Genomic DNA, 21,598 nt, shown 5'->3' with positions numbered 1-21,598 from the left:
ATTTTCGCTTGGCACGGTATCAATAATGTATTGTGTTTTGTGCAATGTTTAGTTTACCCTGATTGATCTCCTGGCGTGGATTCCATCCGTTTGAACTTAAATTGTAGTAATCCACACAGGTCCTTCTAAACTCCCAAACTAACACAGACTAGCGGTACTTGATACAGGAAACAACAACCCGGGATCCCACATTTAGACTGGGGTTCCATTATCAGTTACAACTGTCCAAAGATATTACAGCCAATGTCAGCATAATTTCATGATATTTATGCAAATCCAAACATCGTGATGTATTTTACTCATGCATCATCTGTCTGGATATTCATACGTACGGAACGATTGTTGAACAATTGACGACGATACTGATAATATAAATGATAACTGATAATAAGAGGTATCATAGTTTTTTTATTAATCGACACGGACAATAAAAATCGATTTGAATAATTGTTATGATACATGCCTACTTCACGGTAGACATAGACGTCCACATTTTGTTAAATAAACACTTTTTGCAACAGATATTGACCATAAAAAATATTTATAGACTTTCAAACAACAACTTTTGTTCGTAAATTTAACGTTCACATTTCTCTTATGAAAACTCAGTTAACATGCACCTGTTTCCAGACGGTGTACACATTAAACACAATGCGATATATATTAAACGTGAAGGCTAAATGACAATCATTAAACATATTTTTCCATAAAATTAGTACAGTATTAGTATTAGTATCATGAATACAGTCTATTTCATGCAACTACATAGCATTAGTCAAAGTACAATACAGTCTTTGCATGCACATTCAATTTTCAGTTTATGATCTTCAACGCTGTAAGGTTGACAGTGCATTCATATGGCGTCCCACCATGGTCAAGATGATATTCGAGCCATTGGAACATATATGAAACATGCCCAGATGCAACCAATATGGAGTTTTTCTAGGTTTGTTTTTGCATCAATGCTCTAAGCAACTGTTATTGTATCATAAATTGTCATCTATATGCAAGAACAAGTCATTTACATTGATCAAATATGTAATTTAATTCACTTCCATTTGTAACGTAACATAGCGACATTTTATAGGAATAAATGTACTTCAAATTTAAGAAATATACCTCATAATAAAAATAACGAAAAACAAGTAATAAACCAGTATTATAACCAAATAAATACAAATAATAATTAAAATGAGAACAGACAAAAAAGGTATGTCGCATTTCATAACGGAAACAAAATACGCAATTAGAATTTCACCATACGGTACGTCATGAACGGAAAATATAGAAAAAACGTGACACGCGAAAACATACACAACAAGTTGAGAAGCGACATTCCGAGATGACATCTAGCAGTAGATGCAAAAATGGATATGTCAACTCAAACGGATACTTACGCGTATAGTGACATAAATTCCGCCTGGATAATATGTCATATGTCAAAGAATAGCGAGAAATACATACCTTAGGGACAATAAAGCGACGACAGGCGAGGGTCATGGGGTAAACAAACGCTTAACAATAATATATATAGCGTGTCAAAAATTAGTGTATTGCATCGGATTCACCTTTAGAATTAATCTTTGCTTTTCTTTCTTTGGTTAGGTTTTGAATTTATCATAGAATTATATTATTGTGAATAAAGTATTTTGACTTTAATGCATTGATTTGTGATTAGTATTACGGTACACATTATCGACATTGAATGCAAATCTGATGATCTCCGTTTTAATAATATTGTTGTTGTTTAGTGTTGTTATGTAGGCTTTCCTTTTAAGTCTATCTGAACATAATTTTGGAACCGAAACGTTTTCTTATAGTTTCTACAAAATATGAAGTTGGGGACGCCATGATACCAAGCATGTTGGTCCTATTTCATATTACTAATATATTAATGTGGAAAAATGATACATCGAGATAAATCACGCCATTCATCTGGAAGGCATTTCTTGTTTCAGTTGTTGTACTGTTCAACAACCTTCAAATTGGTTGTCGTAGTTTAAATTGAAAATAAGCGCAGATGATTATTCATAGATGAAGATATTTATCTTAATTTGTGTTTATACGGTAACACAAATCAACAAAGTTATGTTTACAAACATGTGATTATCTTAAAAATTCAATAACATATATAAATGTTATACAAATAGGGATACAATCATTATTGTGTGAGTATTGAAAAGTATATGCTCAAAAAATGAAATAAAAGAACAAAATTAAGCATGTAAATTTTGCATAATAAGTCAAATTTACAGTAACATTAACTGCAACTTATTGCAGAGAAAATTAATTTAACAAAATACATAGCAATTTCTGTATAAAAAACGTTAACAACGATTTTGTTCACATAAGAGACTTAGAATATCCCCCACCCACCTCTGATCCCGCAAGTCATATTATATGTGTAGCATTATATATACAATATCTATGTTGAAAGGAGAGCTTTCCGTTTGCAATGTTCAATGGACAATAAAATCATTAAATGCACACGTTAGTAGCATGGTGAATAATTTCGAATGATTTATGTTGTCAAGTTTAGGAGAATGCCGTAGGACAATGGTGTGTCTCGGGACAGACGAATAGACGGACAGACAGACAGAGAGACGTCCATGGTGTTATCAGTATATCAACCTGCCACAATCCGTCTTTACTTTGTTATGTGGGTTTACGAATGGGAAATGCTTGTTCATGAGGGACGCATACAAACTGAACATATGGCAGAGCACAGCATAGAGTTGTGGAATGGCTGTCCACAGAGGCGAAGTTGATAGTCAACAACCACTTAAAATTCACATAACCTTTGATAGAAATAAAATAACATAGATATCTTTTTATAAAATTGTAAAAATAGGTAGGTCTCATATAGTTAACGATCAGTGCATTTACCCATTTATTGTTCAAAGTTCAAAAGATTCAAAAACAAATAGTAATGTTAAATGATCAAAGATTTTATCTAGTCACAAAACTTAAATCTTTCTAAACGTAATCATCACTATATTAAGAACACAAGTTTAATGAAAAGTACCAACTATCAAAGCTGTGTACTTTGTGGTAATTAATTGTTATACATTAATTATACTATTGGCCCATATAAAACAATTCACACACAAACTCCAAGGCTGGACCAATGTTGACCTAAGGGACATGATATCAACCCTAAGAACATGATTTTAACAAATTCAGTATGTGACTACTTTATGATATTACATGCCTTATATTTAATCTCTTGCCTGCATTTGCCTGACAGATGCAAACGCGAAAGGATTTAGTAATTTAGAATGTGTCAGTTATTGTCGTTATGTGTTTTGACAATCTTAGGATGCCTATATATAACAGTCCGTATGGCCGAATGTTCAAGGCATGTGTACACTGTAACGCTGAAACTCCATAACTCATTGTCCTTAATTAGTCGTTGTCGGATCATAAAACTACTTTAAAGTACAGCGGAATATTCTTAAGTATATTGCACTGGAACGGAATTTAATCTTTAAAGCATCCGGAAACATCCAGGGATACTTTTTCGCATATTTTCCATACTCCGGGTTCATTGTAGTATGCTTTAAATGCCCGGGGTACCTTTTATTAGAACCTGAGCTGTCAAATCGAGCAATACTTGCTTGCATGGGGAATGTTATTGATATGATACGGTATTCGTTTATTTAAGGCAAGTTACCGAATGCATATTTAGTGCCGGGCATAACATGCATACAAAAACAAACACAAATGAAGTAATAGCCTAAGTTTATGAAAAATGCCATTGAAATAATTGCACAAATGAAATAATTGCACCAGCATAGCGTTTGCGGTCAGTTCGTTGCTCATATACGGCCTATTGCAATATATGTATTTATATGTATTTACTTGTATGTTATCTAGTATTTCTATGCATAACTCAACGGATAATGTTAGTGCTCTGATTACTTGAATAATCAGTATTTTAAAACGAGATAATTAGTTTTTACTACATCAGACAATAAAAATGTTCCTTAAAAGATTACATACCCAAACTACAAACGCAAAGTTACATTGAAATAAACTTTGCGTATATATGTATATATAATGTATAATACAAAGCTTACAAAAGCTTATACATAATAAGTATTACCTACGTTGAATAATCCAGGGGCGTTCCTGAGGCTATTTGAGCTATACGCACGATCGAGCAACGAAGCTGCGAGTGGGGTGTAGGTGCGGGAGGTCTCCCCACCTGCTGTGGGGGTTCTCCCTCAAGATAAGATTGGAAAATTTATTGCAGATGGTGCGTTTTGGTGTGATCTTTCAGCCACGTTTTAGCAATTTTATTCACCTATTTCTTGCTTAGAAAAGACCGATAAAAGGAAAAAAAATATTTAATTTCATTGTCAACAGCAAATTTACCTTCGACCACAATTTATTTGCTTAATTAAAGTGTCATGCTTAAAAATCAAGAAGCCTTATTGCGAGCGAGACTGGATCCGTAGTGTCATATGTGTGTGAGGGTGTTCAACTCTATTGCTGGCGGGAGTATGGGGTCCTCCCCTTGACAATTTTGGAAATTTCTTTGCAAAAGTTGTAATTTGGTGATTCATTTCAGGCACATTTTGGCAATGTTTATCCTCGAATTTAAGCTTGAAGAAAAATGAGAAAAATAAATATTTTCGATAAACATTGCCAACTGCAAATATACTTTTGGCCATAATCTATTCAGTTTGAGTGTCAAGGTTTTAAATCAAGAAGCCTATGCCTGCGAGGGAATGAGTATGTAAATGTGAGGAATTTTTTTTACTCTTCCTCCCCTAGAAAATGTTGGATTTCATTGCAGAAGGAGCGTTTTATTGTTATCTTTCGGCGAAATTTTGCAATTTTATTCCTCAATTTCTTCGTCTACAAAAGTAAGAATTTAGCATTTTTTCAATGGAAACGTCTCCGATGTCCGTGTATTTGTTGCTACTCTGTAAAAAGGTAGTGTCACGCGCACGGCGCGTGTATTTGTTTTGGAGTCGTCAAATCTGGTGCAAAGTGGCGCCAAAAACTAAGCCCGTCATTATTTTATGCTGTAACCGATTTTATATGGAGTATTTTGTTAACAGAAAATTAAATTCGTTTTTGAATAAACTGTAAAAGAAACATTCTTTGAATGAAACAACAGCATGCCCGCCGAGTCTTGAGCGAGCATACTAAACGTTTATTTAACTCGTTCACTAAAACCAGTTTGGACTGCGTGTACTTCATTCAAAAGAAAACATCCTCTAATTTCACATAAAACACTGGTCTACTTGTATGTAAAATACTACACCCTGAAAAGTAATGCTAATCTTCGATCTTTCCTTTGTGCAATAATGTCGAAAACATGCTCAGCATTCATTTCTGTTTCCCTATATACAAGGTGCCTGAACCACGTGACTTTTTCGGCTATGTGTGGGACAATCGGATGTAAACAAAACGTCGCTTCAGGTAACGTTTTTGATAATTTCTTCATTATTTCAAAACCATTTTCAAAAAAACAAAGACGAGTGCCCGGTCATTGTCAAAAGACACAACTTTAGTAAGTTTGCGCTAAATTAATTAAGTATTTTTTCCAAAAAGTGCAACCGCGTGCTAGAAAACACACGAAGTGAAATGCTATGTGTGGTATATTTTTTATTCGATCAACAAAAACGTTGATTACAATGTTGTCGAGGGTTTAGAAAATAGGGCGGACATTGTAATTCTTCATAGAGAAGCTACATACATTGTATGTTTGCGCAAATACATTTTATTCGGAGTGTGTGTATGAAAATGTAATGATGCTATGTGTGGGACAATTTTGTTTAAATGCTATGTGTGGTATGCAAACTAAACAAGAGAATCGAAAGATTGACATTAACGTCAATAATATTTAAAGTCTGTCTGAATAACAAAAGTTGGTCAATAAACATTGTTGGTAGTGTTTTACGCGCCTTAAATATGATAATCCTACGTTCATGTTACTCAAAATTATCATGATTGTCGATAACTTATATTCATATTTTGTTTACTTTTAGAATGCCATTTGTTTGCGAACAGTGTGGCAGAGAGGTCAAAACACGGTCGGGGATCTCCTAACACAAAGCCACCCACGCACGGACAGGAAAATAGTTCCGTTGGGCAAACTTGTTCTTGTTTGTTTCTTTAAAATTGATTGTTACAAAGTGTTGACTGTTCAGTGAATTGTTACTGCCAACTAATGCACTTGTTTAATACACAAAATCGTAAGGATTGTTTGTGCAAGATGTCATGTAAATAGTATTGCAACAAAACTACAAAAAGTGCTAGTTGTGTGTTTTTAAGCAGGATAGTGTAGGCATTTTTGACTGTAACGATAGTTATTAAATAAGCATAAAAAGATCATACAGCATTTTTAAACAAATAGACACTAGGATCATCAAAAACATTTCTTTCTGGAAAATCATGTATTTGTATCTATATCCTATTGAGCTATCTGATATATCACGCGTGCTATATTTTTTTAAGTTTAACAGGTTATTTCATTTGTATTTTGCTCTTTTCAGGGAGATTAAAGTATTTTTGGAAGCACCTTCAAGAGACGTACTGATATCTTGATCAATGAAAAGTTGTCATATACAAACGTGTATAGTAAATGTTCCAAAGTTTAAATGACTGTTTGTATTATTACCAGATGGTGCAAGTTTTGCAGGTAAAGAAAACAATCAAAGTAAACATTACATAAAAATTTGACATTTCACCAAATTGAACAACATTATATGATTTAATTTTAATTACTTGGTGCAGTGGTAACTAGATCTTGCAGCGCCCTTTCATGACCGGGGCGAATAATATTTTCATTAAACATCTCAAACTATTTTCAGTTATTCAGATTTCATTTGAATTTGAGTTAATGAAGTACTGATGCAATTCAATATGTATGTTGGTATAATAACCCCCACAAGTCAAGACGTTTTGGCGATGATCATTTGTTATGACTTAATTGGAGCATTCATATGTTTGAATAGCAAGATTTGCAAATTCATAAATTGACTGATTACACTTTCTTTGTGAATACTAATGTACTTCTTTATGTATTTGGTGCCTTTATTTCTATTGTTACATGTGCATGCTAGTTATAAAGTAATGTTATTATTAATGACGTGTTTATTTTGATATACTGAAGATATTCATATGGAGATAATATTGGAATAGACCTCAAACAAGCATTATTGGATTCGAAGATGTTCATATGGAGATGATATTGGAATAGACCACAAACAAGCATCATTGGATTTAAATTGTTATTTGTTATGAAACACCTGTTTTATTTACACACATAATCAGATTTTATATTCATCTAATCAATTTTAGTAATAACATAGATACAAAACCCATAAATATACACACATATCAATACACACACTTTGTTTTGCTTATGCAAAAATACATGTTAAATGGTATGTTTGCATAGTTAGTTGAAATAGCTTTCCATAAACATCAAAGAATGAAGCGGGGTCCCTGTCTCTGTCACTGTAGTTTTGATGATTAACTTGCCACATATCACCTTCCGTGTGGTTTGATGGTATTCATGTAGTTCTTACACAGCTTCGAACCTTAAAAGCGTTACAGATCTTTCGACTAATCCTTTTCAAGTCTGAAAAACAATAGAAGTAACATCCATTTTAAAGCATGTGCTCTTATTTTCTTTGTCATTCATTAAAAAATGGACCAAATTCAATAATCAGGCAGAAATATCAATCATTATATTTATTTAAAGACAATAAGTAAAACAAAGAAATATTATATTTCAACACAACATGTTTGCTTTTATAAAAAGTATGTTCAATTAAACATAAATTGTTAAATCATTACACGATTACTTCAGTATTCAATAATGTAACATTTGGTTAATTTGATATATTTTCAGGACAGACTAAAGTTTATGTTCTAGATTCTTATAAAACTGTGTTCAGATTAAATGCAGAACTGACGGGCAAATTCTTGTATACCACACATAGCATTTAAAAAATGTGTCCCACACATAGCAGTATACCATTTATATACACACACTCCGAATAAGATGTATTTACGCAAACATACAATGTAAGTAGCTTATCTATGATGAATAACAATGTCCGCCCTATTTTTTAAACCCTCGACAATATTATAATCAATGTTTTTGTTGATTGAACAAAAAATATACCACACATAGCATTTCACTTCATGTGTTTTCAAACACGCGGTTGCACTTTTTGGAAAAAATATTTAATTAACTTTGCGCAAACTTTACAAAGTTGTGTCTTTTGACAATGACCGGGCACTCGTCTTTGTTTTTTTGAAAATGGTTTTGAAATAATGAAGAAATTATCAAAAACGTTACCTGAAGCGACGTTTTGTTTACATCCGATTGTCCCACACATAGCCGAAAAAGTCACGTGGTTCAGGCGGGACGTTCAGGCACCTTGATATACATTAAGGATTCCAAGTCCAGACAAGCGTTCCGCCCCCATTGTACATAATCTGGTACCCGTGTCCCAATATTGCCATTTGGTTCCCGAAAAATTGAATGGCGACATCCCAGTCAAAATACGAGTAAAGTCTACACAGTGATAACTATCCCTCATCAGTGAAAAATACCTAACTTCGTATGTTTGAAGTTAAGACTGTGTTGTGTTTTGTACACACTGTTATTTTCTAAAAGTGGACGTCTTGTTTGCTTGTTTACATAATAATACCCCTAACCCCCTTAGCCCTCACTTTTTATTGCATTTTTCGAATTTTAAGAGTTTTCTTTTTTTAAGTTTGAAACTGAATTATACGCACGAGCGGTCTGCCGTATGCCTAGGAACGCCCCTGTAACCATTCAAAAATAAGAAGCCGAGTATTAAAGGGTATTGTTCACAGATTTGGACATGTTTAGCATTTTGGCATAAAAGGCATACAATTGATATATGTAAACATCGGACTAAACATCGGACGTAAAGAGCTCCAGTATAAAGAAAGAATAATTTAAAAAAAAAACGTTAACACGTAACCCTTATGTGGGCACGAACCACTGACTTTCGGAGTGAATGTCTAATGCATAAACTACTCCGATATACGAAATTCCATACAATGCAGTTGAGTGTATACCTTAGATAAAAACTTGTGTTAAGATATTTTGAATGTTGAACAGGTTCTTAGTTTCACCGAGCTATTGAATATTGAAGATCATTAGGCTAATATACGGTTTAAGGAATTTACAAATCTTTATGATTTATTATTGTATATAAATGCAATAAAATAATATAATTACTTAGGTTGAGGGCTAGGCAATAGTAAATACGATATGACATTGTACAACTATCCTCATGGAAAATTGTAATGAAATGACGTCATAGTTTGGCGCGACCGTACAAACTCTATCTGTTCAAGAATTCGAAACCGACACAAACTAGATACATACGCCAGAGTATATAAGTCCTACTTTTATTTTATAATTATACGAATTGATAAGTATTTTACCACTCAGCGTGTGTATATACCGTCTGGAAATTAATGTATGCAATTTATTCCGGTGAGGAGATACCCAGTCCGGAATAATTTCACACGAGATTTCATGATGTCATTATTGTACACGGTGTCTCCTGACAATACTAATACGCATACTGCTCTGGAGCTACGCTTGCCGCAGGACATATTTTTGCATGGTACGGGTGATATTGTGTTGAACTTTGTGCACTGGTTAGTTTACCCTGATTGATCTCCTGGCGTGGATTCCATCAGTTTGAACTTCGGTTTTAGTTTAGTTGATTGGTTTATTTAAGTCTCATCATCAATTCATCATAACAATTATTACAATTAAAGATGCATAGCATGTAAGAATATGCTCATTCATAGCGTATTGTCAGAGACTATATATCACAATCTAATAAAAACTGACAAAAAAATACAAAATTACATAATATATTGCACTTATCAAACTAAAATGTATCTTGGTTGTGTTGATCCACGCAGATTTCTTCGAATGGAACAAACTAGCACAGCCTTTCAGGACTCGATACAGTAAACAACAATAATGGATCCAACAGATACGGCTGGAGTTTCATTATCAGTTGCCATGGTCCAAAGATGGTAGAGCCAATGTCAGCATACGTGCATAATATTTATGCAAATCCGAACAACATGGTGTACATCACTCAGACAGCATGCGCCTGGAGTTTGATACGTAAGGAACGATGAATGAACACTTGACGATTATATAATGAAAACTTAATATCAAATGCATTCCAGTTTTTATATAAATTAGGGATGGCAACGAATATCCGAATATTCGGTCACGGACCGAATATTCGGATACTGTTTTTCGAATCGAATATTCGGAAGAAAAAAATCAAAACAAATCGAGTAATTTCAAAGACTTTGTATTCGTGAAATTTGCTTCAAACATTGTAAAAAAAGTTGTTCCTCGTGTCATAATGTTTATTCCGGTAGGCGCGATAATGCGTCGCTATGGTGATGACAGTATACCGGTCATGAATCCCGCTAATTGCCTAACCAAGACAGTCACTTTGTGTCAAAATTATGATAGGTGCAAATCGCGTCGGCAATCAAAACACCGACCTGCACTTGATCCAATGACTCTAATTACATTTAAAATTATCAAAGATGAAATGAGTAAAGGAAAAGCCAACTTCGTGTAAAAACAAGTATGGCAATTAAAACACCGACCCGTCTTGGTCTAATAACTCGAATTACATTTAAAATGATCACAGATTAAATGAGTAAAAGAAGAGCCGACTTGGTGTGAAAAACAAAAAAGATCGTATGGTTATAATCACGTTGTCGAATCAAAAAAGCTTTTAGAAAATCTTTACTCAACCTCTAATAAGTATTTGCGTATCGTATGGTCCAAACTTTAATAAATTACTCTATATTCAATCAGGTATTATACTTAAATAAACGTTTTTGGTATTTCGCCCTCATTTAATTGAAATTATATTAATTGCTACACGCATAAAGTAAATCTCTGTTCACGCAAAATGCCACCTACGTCTTCCGCTGCTTTGAAGTATTTCACGAGATCATCCGATAAGAAGTCGCCAATACGAGTGACTTTTAAACGTGGCAATTTTAAAAGACTGACTGTTTATTCTGTTAAACAGGTTCAATTTGTGTTGTGGCTATGTAAATTATTCGTTTAAGTTCAGCTTAAATTATATTTAGATCTAACTGTTTTGTCATGTAATTATTTTGTCGTCATGTAAATATTATGTTTCTCGTTCTATTGTTGATGTACAATATTAAAAGTTTAAAAAAAGTTTTTGTCATTCAATTTTAATAATAAAAAGTAATCAAGAAAATCAGCTTCAAATTAGCGACGGCAACGCTGTGTCAATATTTAGTCACTTCCGGTGCACTTGCCATCCCTAATATAAATCAACACGGACAATAAAAGTTGATATTAATAATTGTTATGCTACTTTCTTACCGCACGTTAAACATATACGTCCACATTAAGTAAAATGGATACTGAAATGCAACAGATATTTTCCACAAAATATTGAAAATCTTTTAAACATAAATTTTCGTAAGTTAACGACAAGGCTTAGCCCTTTCCTTCTGAGTAACCGTGACATTAACTTGGAAAATCGTATGTCAAATCTTTCCCTAGTTTATCAGTTAAATTTGTGTCATGAAGAAAACAAATTCCAATGAATTGTTACAAGAATCCCCATATTATCTTAATCTTTGATCTCTTGACCTAAATGTTGATAGTTGTTTTATTTTGCTAAAATGTAAGACGTACACGTACCATTAAGGACCAGTAAGTCAAAGTGTTTCGTTAAATATTGAGCAGAAACGAATAATATGGTAAAGTTCCCTGTGACTTTGAACTCTTTCCAACTGTTTAAAAAGTGATATACATATTATGTTTTGACAATGGTATACATATTTTTCTGATTGTATGTGTACGCATTATCTAGAAACTATACTATTATTTATACTTGTCAACATGACATAGTGTGTGTTTTTCACAAATATACTCTTTCGGGGAGACGTACATTTGTGGATATACAAAATAGTGTTCAATGTGTTTGGGTTAAATTAATGGTTGTTTGGTCAAGCAAAACAATTTAAGCCCAAAATATAATGTCACCGTAAAATGTAAAATTAAATTATATGTCACAGTCCCTTGTGACCCTTGCCAATGACCTGTTAACCAGCCCAGTGGTAGTGGTAGTGGTAGTGGTAGTAGTAGTAGTAGTAGAATTAGTAGTAGTAGTAGTAGTAGTAGTAGTAGTAAAAGTAGTAGTAGTAGTAGTAGTAGTAGTAGTAGTAGTAGTAGTAGTAGTAGTAGTAGTAGTAGTAGTAGTAGTAGTAGTAGTAGTAGTAGTAGTAGTAGTAGTAGAAGTAGAAGTAGTAGTAGTAGTAGTAGTTGTTGTTGTACTAGTAGTAGTAGTAGTAGTAGTAGTAGTAGTAGTAGTAGTAGTAGCGTCAGCAGCAGCAACATCAACAGCAGCACTAGTAGTAGTAGTTATAGTGGTATGTTATGTTATATCAGAGCATTGCCTTTATGACGTTTTCATTGGGTGATTAATTTCAGGGAACAATATAGTATTTGATTGGCTGACTAACTCGTGGCCACGAGTTAGCAAAGTCGGGATCTCGAGATCGCGAAATTCTCTCCTCTTTTGTTTAATGCACCCTTCCTTTATTTACTGCACAGCTCTTTTTTTAATTGCACTCCTCTTTTATTTAGTTTTGCACTCCTCTGTTTTTCTATCTCGTTGCCACGACAAAGCTAACTCGAGATCCCGAGTTACTAAGTCGTGGTCACGAGATAGAAAAAAGAGGAGTGCAATTTCAAAAAAGAGGAGTGAATGTCACCTCTATGCCACCGTATTATACAACTACTTCTTCTATTTCTACTACAACAACAACTACTACTCCCACTACTACTACTACTACTACTACTACTACTACTACTACTACTACTACTACTACTACTTCTGCTACTACTACTACTACTACTACTACTACTACTACTACTACTACTACTACTACTACTACTACTACTACTACTACTACAACTACTACTACTACTACTACTACTTCTACTACTATAACTACTACTATTACTTTTATAACTACTACTACTACTACTGTTACTAAAGCTGGTGTCACTACCTCCTTTCTCACGAGCCACATCATTTTTGATATTTAATGCTGCGCATAAAAGGCATATCGGTCCTTATCAGATAACAAGCAAGTTTTTTTGAATGACCACATAGAATGTGTACATGGAAGTGTGCATTAGCTTAATGTATTAAAGAATGTTTGAATAGTGCAATGTATTGAAATCAGATAAAAAAGGGTAGAACGATTATCAAGTGAGGTTGAGTTCTGATCAACGGAACTTGATAATTAAAAATGAATGAACCTTAGGTTTGTGTGTTTCAGAAAAGATTATATTAATATTACTTGATTTAACATGAGAATGGTATGTCAAGAAACAAAAATAAACAGTTTTGATGTATCGTTTTTGGACAGATTCCAGTAAACAAATATAAGACAATTTCTTTCCATTGATTTCTTAATTTATTGCCGTAACACATATGTTGGGCAAAACAATATTTTTTATCCATTTCACGTTTTGGTAAATTGACAAAATTTTAAAAAATGTTTCAGATTCGCAAATATTTGTTGTAGTTATGATATTTATGAAGAAACAGTAATACTTAACATTAACCATGCTCTAAAATATCCATTATATGCATCTTTTGACGATTTAAAAACGTGATACTTATAAAGCGTTGCAACGCGAAACGATTGAATAACTTGGAGAGTTTTGTTGTTGTCTTTATATGTTGTAATACTACGACGCTTACTTATATAATGTATAAAATGCATCTAATATTGTGTGAGGGCGGTTGGCCGAATGGTCTAAGCGATAGACTTTTATTCCATTTACTCCAGGGGTCAGGGGTTCGAGCCCAGTTAAGGGCTTTTTTTTCTTTCTTTATTTAATTCATGTTTTGAACTGGATATTTTTAGATCCTATGTTTACATTTATCAATATAAAGCATTTAATGACAAACTTCAAAACATGCCGAAATCTGTGAAAAGGCCTTTTTTATGAAAGTGACAAACTGTCAATACAACATATTGCATGAACAATCACAACGCTAAACATAAACATAAATAATATATTAAGCACAATATTTATTAATTGTTAACAAATTAATATCATCTTAAATGGAAACGCAATATGTTATATAGTTTACCAATAAATGTAATTGTGTATTACACAAATATTTTTACATAACTTTGCTCTTGTTCCTGGAAACGAATTTGTCCTTTTGATTGTCCTAATCCATGATATCAGCATGGTACACTGCGTTCTTAAGTGCGTTTGAGTTTGGCAGTTCACATTAGCATAATTGTGTCTGTCAAACTAAATTATTAAAAAGCATTTTAACGACCTCGATTTGGCATTTCATATAAGTAAAATTGCTTCTTTCAAAATAAATTGTGTGTAATAACACTTGGTTGGCATTTCTCATTTATCACGTCGTCATTGCACATTATATTGGACAAAACATGTCAATATAATCAAAATGCAAATCTGACACAAGACATTGAAAAGCCGAATGTTTATTTCTCTTATATTGTATACTGTACATTTAAAGAATAATTTTAAACAGTTTATTACTTCGTCAATGCTCTGTATTGAGTATATATTCACACTTTGTATGTCCGTTCGTGATTCTTTTGTCATTGAAACCTGACTGTAAGGACATAATGATTACAATTATTGAAAGCATAAATCTAGATTAAACAAATTACGCTCGAAACCAGTTTTGCACCGTAAACACGTGATTTGTTTGTCAAAAGCCTACATAATAAATAAAACGTATTTTAACTACAATTTATTATCCAGTGGAACCTATCATTATTTTCAAACAAATATATTGTTTATTGTATAAGAGTATTGATATTGAAAGTACATGTAATGTTTACTAACGGTGAACAACTTTTTCAAGACATGTGGATTGGATTGGTAGTGACACCGTACTCTCGAGTAAGGATTCACGGTACTTTTACTTTCTACACAATGAGGAATTACCGAAACTTCTATCGAGATAAAACATTTGTTAACTATCCATATGAGTCAATATGGAAAACAAATGAAATACATGTATATTATCATCAATGTTTATGTTTATGCATAATATTAAATTACGATATGACAAAGTACCACTTAACTAACGCAAACAAATATAACAACGTTATAGTTTTGCACAGACGTCAAAATTTTGCCGTTCGACAGAACCGAAACCGACGCTGAAACTGGATACAGACTCCAGTGTATAGCAAATTATAATGGCCTTTATAAAATATCTGCTTTTTAATTTAATAATTGAATAGTATTTTTCTTTTCATCGGTGTATAAACTGTCAGGTAAATAACGCATAGTTAATGCATGGACGCCGTCATAAACCGATGAAATACAGATGCATTTGCGCATTAAGTTCAGGAGCTACCCAGTCCACTAACGTCACACGAGGTCCACGATGTAAATAGTGAACAAGAAAGCTCCTGGTGCGCAGACTTGTCTGGAGGAACACCGGCCGCAAATGGCATACGACCCGCTTTTGAACGACGCGGGTAGTATTTTGTTGTGCTTTTGGCTCTGGTAAGTTTACCCTAGTTAATCTGCCGGCGTGGATTCAGTACGTTTTAACCGTGGTTCTGATAATCCACGCAGCTTGTTCTAAGGTTACACACTTTACACAGCCTTGCATGACTTGATACAGAACACAACAACTCTGGCTCCATTATTTACGAATAGAATTTGATTATCAGTAACAATGGCCGTAGAACGGTACAGCCAATTCCACCATACTTGCGAGATAATTATCCAAATACGAACAACGAGATGTATTTACTCAGACTGCATGGGTCTGGATTTTGATACGTATGGAGCGAATTTTGACAAATCGATGATAAGCAAATTGAAACAGATAATCAGATGCATCATAGTTTAATATAAATCAACATGGACATTAACTAATCGATTTTAATAAGTGTTATGATACATGCCTTTCGCACGGTACACATAGACGTCCACATTTTGTATAATGAACACTTTTTGCAACATATATTGAACACATAATACTTGTAAACGTTCAAACATCAACTTGTGTTCATTAATTTAAGGTTCAACTTTCGGATATAAAAAGCTCAGTAAAAACGCACTTGTTTTTTAAACAGTTTACAAATGCAAAACGTTGCGTTAGATTTTTAATCTTAAGGCTAAAGACAGCGTGTACAACAGTAACTGTTCTTCCATAAACTGAGTACTTCTTGGAGACAGTATTTGTCATGCCGCTATGTTGAATAAGTCTCTATATAATACGGTGTATGCAGAAACATCAATTTTCAGTTTTAGATCAACAACAATTTTGATTTGACATTGCGCTCATGTGGCCTTTATCAAAGCGTTCCCATATGATATAGCTAATATATGACCCATTGAAAAATATATGAACCAGCCTTTACGGACATGACCCGATGCAACAAATATGGAGAAAATATTGCACAAGTTTTAGGAAGTTTTTTTCTTTTTCATACATATATTGTTTGGGCATGTAAGTAAAACATGGCTCCAATCAACTGTTATTTACTCTTTAAAGTCATTTATATGCAAAAATAAGAAATTTACATGAATTATTTATTTACTTAAATTCCCTTCCATACTTTACATTGACAATTCTGAGCTGATGATGCCCGTTTTTGTATGTTTTGTATGTTCAGTGTAGTTTTGCAGATATTGTCTTTCCTGATGAATTTAATTTTATCTTCATTGAAACATTGTAACACGTCACCGTGGAGTACTGGATATGGTATCGGCCTAGCAACATGGAGATCATAGGTTTAATCCCAAGTTTGGGAGCGTTCTTTAGATCTGCTCAAAAGACACCAAATTCTACTTCTACCCGGGAAACTTACTTCAGGGCTTTTCAATAAGCCTCAGGCTTTTGATGCAATTGAGCTGAAATAAATAGTTAAAATCTTACATATATTGACTCTATCCAAAGATCTATCAATGAAAAATAATTATTGAAAGATCTCTGCTCTATCTGAAAACAATTTTGGACCTAAAGTTGTCTTTATGGTTTCAGAAAATATGGTTTTTGAAAAGTCATGTTACTAATCATCTTTGTCTCATTATGTATATTATATTTATGGAGGAGAGAAAACGATACATCAAGATTAATTTCAAAGCCGTTGATCTGAAAGGCATTTCTTGTTTGAAATATTACTCTTAAAAGAAATATTGAAATGAATCTTTCTAGTTAAACCTGAAATTCAGTGCAGATGAGTTTTGTACATGACTAAATTTACTTTATTTTTATATGGGGTTATACACCAACATAATTATGTCTTTCGAAATTTATTGTCTAAAAGAATAAATAAAAAATAATTAGATTACACAAAGTGTGATACAATCACTATTTGTGAGTATTGATATGTATATGCTGAGAAAAATATGTAAAATAAACGTATAATTTGTTAATGGAAAAGACACATTAACTGTTACTTATTGCAGAAAAAATTGTTTGAGCAAAATAGAAAGCAAAGACTATATAAAAAACATTAACATAAACTGCATTAAAATGAACATACTCACCATCCTCCCTTACAAAACGTCAAAAAACTTCATTGAATGTGAACCATTATGAACTAGAATGTCTTAATTGAAAAGGGGGCATAATGTTTTCAAAATCATTACATATAGAAATTAATTTAATACAAAAATCTTTCAACTTTGACTGCTTTTTTGTCTAGGGACGGACGGACGGACATATGTCCATGGTCATTCCAGTATACCTACTTCATCATGTGGGTATAATAATGGGCGTTTCTTGTTAAAAAAACAAAACTCTTTGGAATAATCAAAAATATTAATATTATTGTTCATAAGAAATATTTTGGCTTCACCAGGAATCGGACTTTTTGGTGCAAATCCTAAAGCGCTACAACCCCACCACTTAAGGCAAACGTTGTAAAATTAATGTTTTATAAAAAAATGTATTGCTTCTATTCCGTTTGATCATTATTTACAAACCAAAAATTATTTTAACAGAATTTCTTTACTATTAGTGTTATCTGGCTTATTCAAACTATAAATTATTGTTTTAATCTAAAATGTTCAATTGTTCTAAAATTCAATTACATACATCTAAATAAATTATCAAATACCAATCAAATATTTTTTGCATATTTTTCTCCTCAGAAACATATGATTTTGAGTGAGTTGTGGACCGTCAAACAGTTGAGGTTATCAATGTTATAATTACCAGCAATCGATAATTATGATAAAATGTATGGCATAAAAGAGAGCGTAGCAGATAAAACATCGGAATCTCTTAACTGAATTCCTTCTTGTCATTTGCGCTGCATCATGGCAACACAGAAAGAATATAGTCTTACAAATTGTCAAACTCCTGAGCAATCTAATGAAGGACCCACTTGTGGGGGTATAGCTAGATCAGGAAAGCTTCTTTCATGCGCATGTACGTACCTTGTGTGCTATTTTAAATATGCTGCATGTACATTGAATAGTGTTTGAATATTTTTGATTATATATGTGTTATGCGTGTATGTTGATTAAATTAAATGAATGAACGATCATTCTTATTGTTAAGTTCAGTATACTGTAACCTTAAGCGATTTTTACAAAGCCTTTTTTCCTAGCATCGTATAACATGTAAATTAAGCGTTTGCGGTCAGAAGTTTAGCATCACCAACCGAAACTGTAAAAACAAATAATACCATGTTTATCCGAAACCTGCGATTACTCGAGCTTCGAGGTCAGTCCCGTGCTATCTCGAGTTATCGCAGTTTTACATTTATTCATACATCTAAATTGATTATCAAATATTTTGTGCATTTCTTTCTCCTCAGAAACATATGATTTTGCATTAATTGTGGTGGACTGTCAAACAGTTGAGGTTATCATTGTACTCACCAATAGCAATATGGTTTTAAAAGTTAAGTAGCCATATTTTTTCAACTATCAGAAACTTAGTTTCATTTAGAATGTTAACATCTAGTTAATATAATGATTATTATGCCCTAAGCATATTTATTTTAGATGAAAAGTGGTTTATTAAAGAAGATAGTTAAATTAAACTAAACCTACAGTTTTATGATGAATACATTTATACACAAATCTAAACAAAAATCTTCTAAGTATAGATTTTATTAAAATAAATAAGTAGTAAAAACGAAACCATAATAATTAACATTTATCACAGATAAGAAACAATACCTGTATGGACAATATGCTAGCAATTGCATTACCCAATAATGAAAGAAATACTTCAAAAGCCGATTATTATCATAGTGTTCATATAATTATTTTTTCAATTGTTAACAACATTTTCAAACTTGACATTGACTCACAATCAAACAATGTTTTCAGCATATGATCCGCATCATGTAAAATGGGTCATATACCTTATGCTCAATTGCACAGACTGGTCAAGAGCTATGCTGTTAGCTTTTGAGTAACGCACAGTTTCATGGTCTCATTAGAAGACAACTTAGACAGATCTTTCCCATATTCTTAAATAATTATCACAAGGATTCTTCACACGGATTTAAACCCTGAACATTTTAATGCAAATCCTTAAAGCGCTACAACACCACCATTTAAGGAAAAGGTTTTTAAACGTATGTTTTATTACTTTATTTATTGCGTTTGATAACTATTTTCAAAACAAACAATTTATTGTAAGTATTACTTATGAGTGCTATTTGGCTTGTTTGAATGTAATGTATACATTCTTTTTTGCATGGACATTTTTTAATTGACAAATGGATGCTATGTGAAGGGGTCCTTTTGTGATCTTTTTTTGGTAGTAGGTCAAAAGGAGTAAACAGTCATACAATTTAACATTTTGTTAATCAGAAATCATTATCGTCGCTGTCGTTCTCAAACCTCGTAGATACAAAATGCCAACTTTTCAGGAGAGAGAAAAAAACGTCTCATTTTTTTATAGGAAACCTTGTAGTTGCAAATTAAAAAAATTAAAAAAACGTTTTTGTCAAATTTGTCCAAACGAAACGACGTACCTGTAGGTGAAATGGCGTCGCTACGACTTTTCACCGGGAAAAAAGCCAACAATCATTCTACAACATTTCGTCACGTCACGTGGCTTTTTCAAGGGCTCTGATTGGCGTAGAGCTACGAGATATAGCACAAAACACGCGCCAGACTTCATATATTCGGAAAAGACGAAAATATATATTTTAAAATTTTTGGAGCTACGAGGTTTGAGAACGACAGCGACTTTATGTTGATATACATAAACTTATCTTTTCATGCATTCTCAGCCCCTGTCAATATTTTGTATCATTAGAGAGAATTCTGCAGTTGAATCCATTATTTGATCACTTAAAAGCTTCTTTTAAAAGAATATTATAGAGTGTTTTATAGTTCTAATTTTCCGTTTTGCAAATAATTGCAATTTCAATTGCACTTGTATCATTTTGTTTAATTGCACTGACATAAGTAAAACATGATTACATATTGCAATAGCAACAATCACAAAACATAGTAGTGTGCATATTAAATAGTTTTCAAAGTACGTTATGTACTATAGTATGCTTTTCTTTTAAGGTATCATAAATCTACATTAAAAAACAAATACCAGAATTTTTGCATTTTCAATCCTAAGAATCATACGTTTTTTTATGAATTGTGGACTGTCAAACACTTGGGGTTATCACTGTACACACTGATAACAATATTGTATACAAGTTCAAGTAGCCACAATTTTTTTGGAACTCAGAAGCTGAATTTCATCGTGAATGTTAACATCTAGTTTATGTGATTATTATAAAGCATGTATACTTTGGATGAAGAGTAGTTTACAAAGGTAGATCATCAGATCAAAATAAAAATCACAGTTATTATGATAAATACATATATACAAACATCTTTAGAAAATATGTAGAGGTAAAATATATATAACAAATTTATAAATGATATAAAAAGAAACCAGAATTATGAATATTTATCACAGATAGAAACAATTGTAGGACAATCAATATGCTTAACATTCCTTTACCCAATAATGAAACAAAATAAAAATGTCAATTACTGATTATTCTCATATATATTATATAGTATTAATATGAATAATCTTTTACATTGTAAACGCCCTTTTCCAACATCAAAGAGACTACCAATTAAACAATGCTTCTAGCATATGAGTCGCGTCATGCGAAAAAGGGCCTTATGCATAATGTCTGTGCAATCTGGTTATGAGCTGCGCTGTCCACTATACAGTAGCGCAAGGTATTGTGGTCTCATAAACAGACATATAAGCTCTCGACCAGATTGTCAGGATTCGCAGGCTTGTATGGAGCTATGCTTTACGCATATGACATAAGACCTATTTTCGAATGATGGGGGTCATATTGTACTTACAGTGGGGTTAGGGATTTTGTTCCGGGATTAATCTCTTTAGAAACCCTAAAGTATAACCCTCATTCAGCCGATGTTTAGGGATTAATCCGTTTTCACCCCTTTTCATCCGAATTAATCTGTATTAAACCTTTTCCAGTGGTTTTTAGGGGTTAAGTGCGGTGAAAT

The 21,598-nt window shown here is 32.8% G+C and overlaps 1 protein-coding gene and 1 long non-coding RNA gene across 2 annotated transcripts in view; one reads left to right on the top strand and one right to left on the bottom strand.

Annotated features, from left to right (window-relative positions):
* LOC127835873 (uncharacterized) overlaps nucleotides 1-21,598 on the bottom strand; it is a 174,228-nt gene that overhangs the window by 32,957 nt on the left and 119,673 nt on the right. The gene's annotated exons all lie outside the window — the stretch shown is intronic.
* LOC127836172 (uncharacterized) lies at nucleotides 5,360-6,605 on the top strand. The gene is made up of 3 exons (XR_008028637.1): nucleotides 5,360-5,433; nucleotides 6,003-6,095; nucleotides 6,510-6,605. It is a non-coding gene; the product is annotated as an uncharacterized LOC127836172 (long non-coding RNA).

This window comes from Dreissena polymorpha, chromosome 6 (genome assembly GCF_020536995.1).
Source record: "Dreissena polymorpha isolate Duluth1 chromosome 6, UMN_Dpol_1.0, whole genome shotgun sequence".
Lineage (NCBI taxonomy): Eukaryota > Metazoa > Mollusca > Bivalvia > Myida > Dreissenidae > Dreissena > Dreissena polymorpha.
Note: the sequence above shows the minus strand (reverse complement) of the source record. Positions and strands in the feature narration are given on the sequence as shown.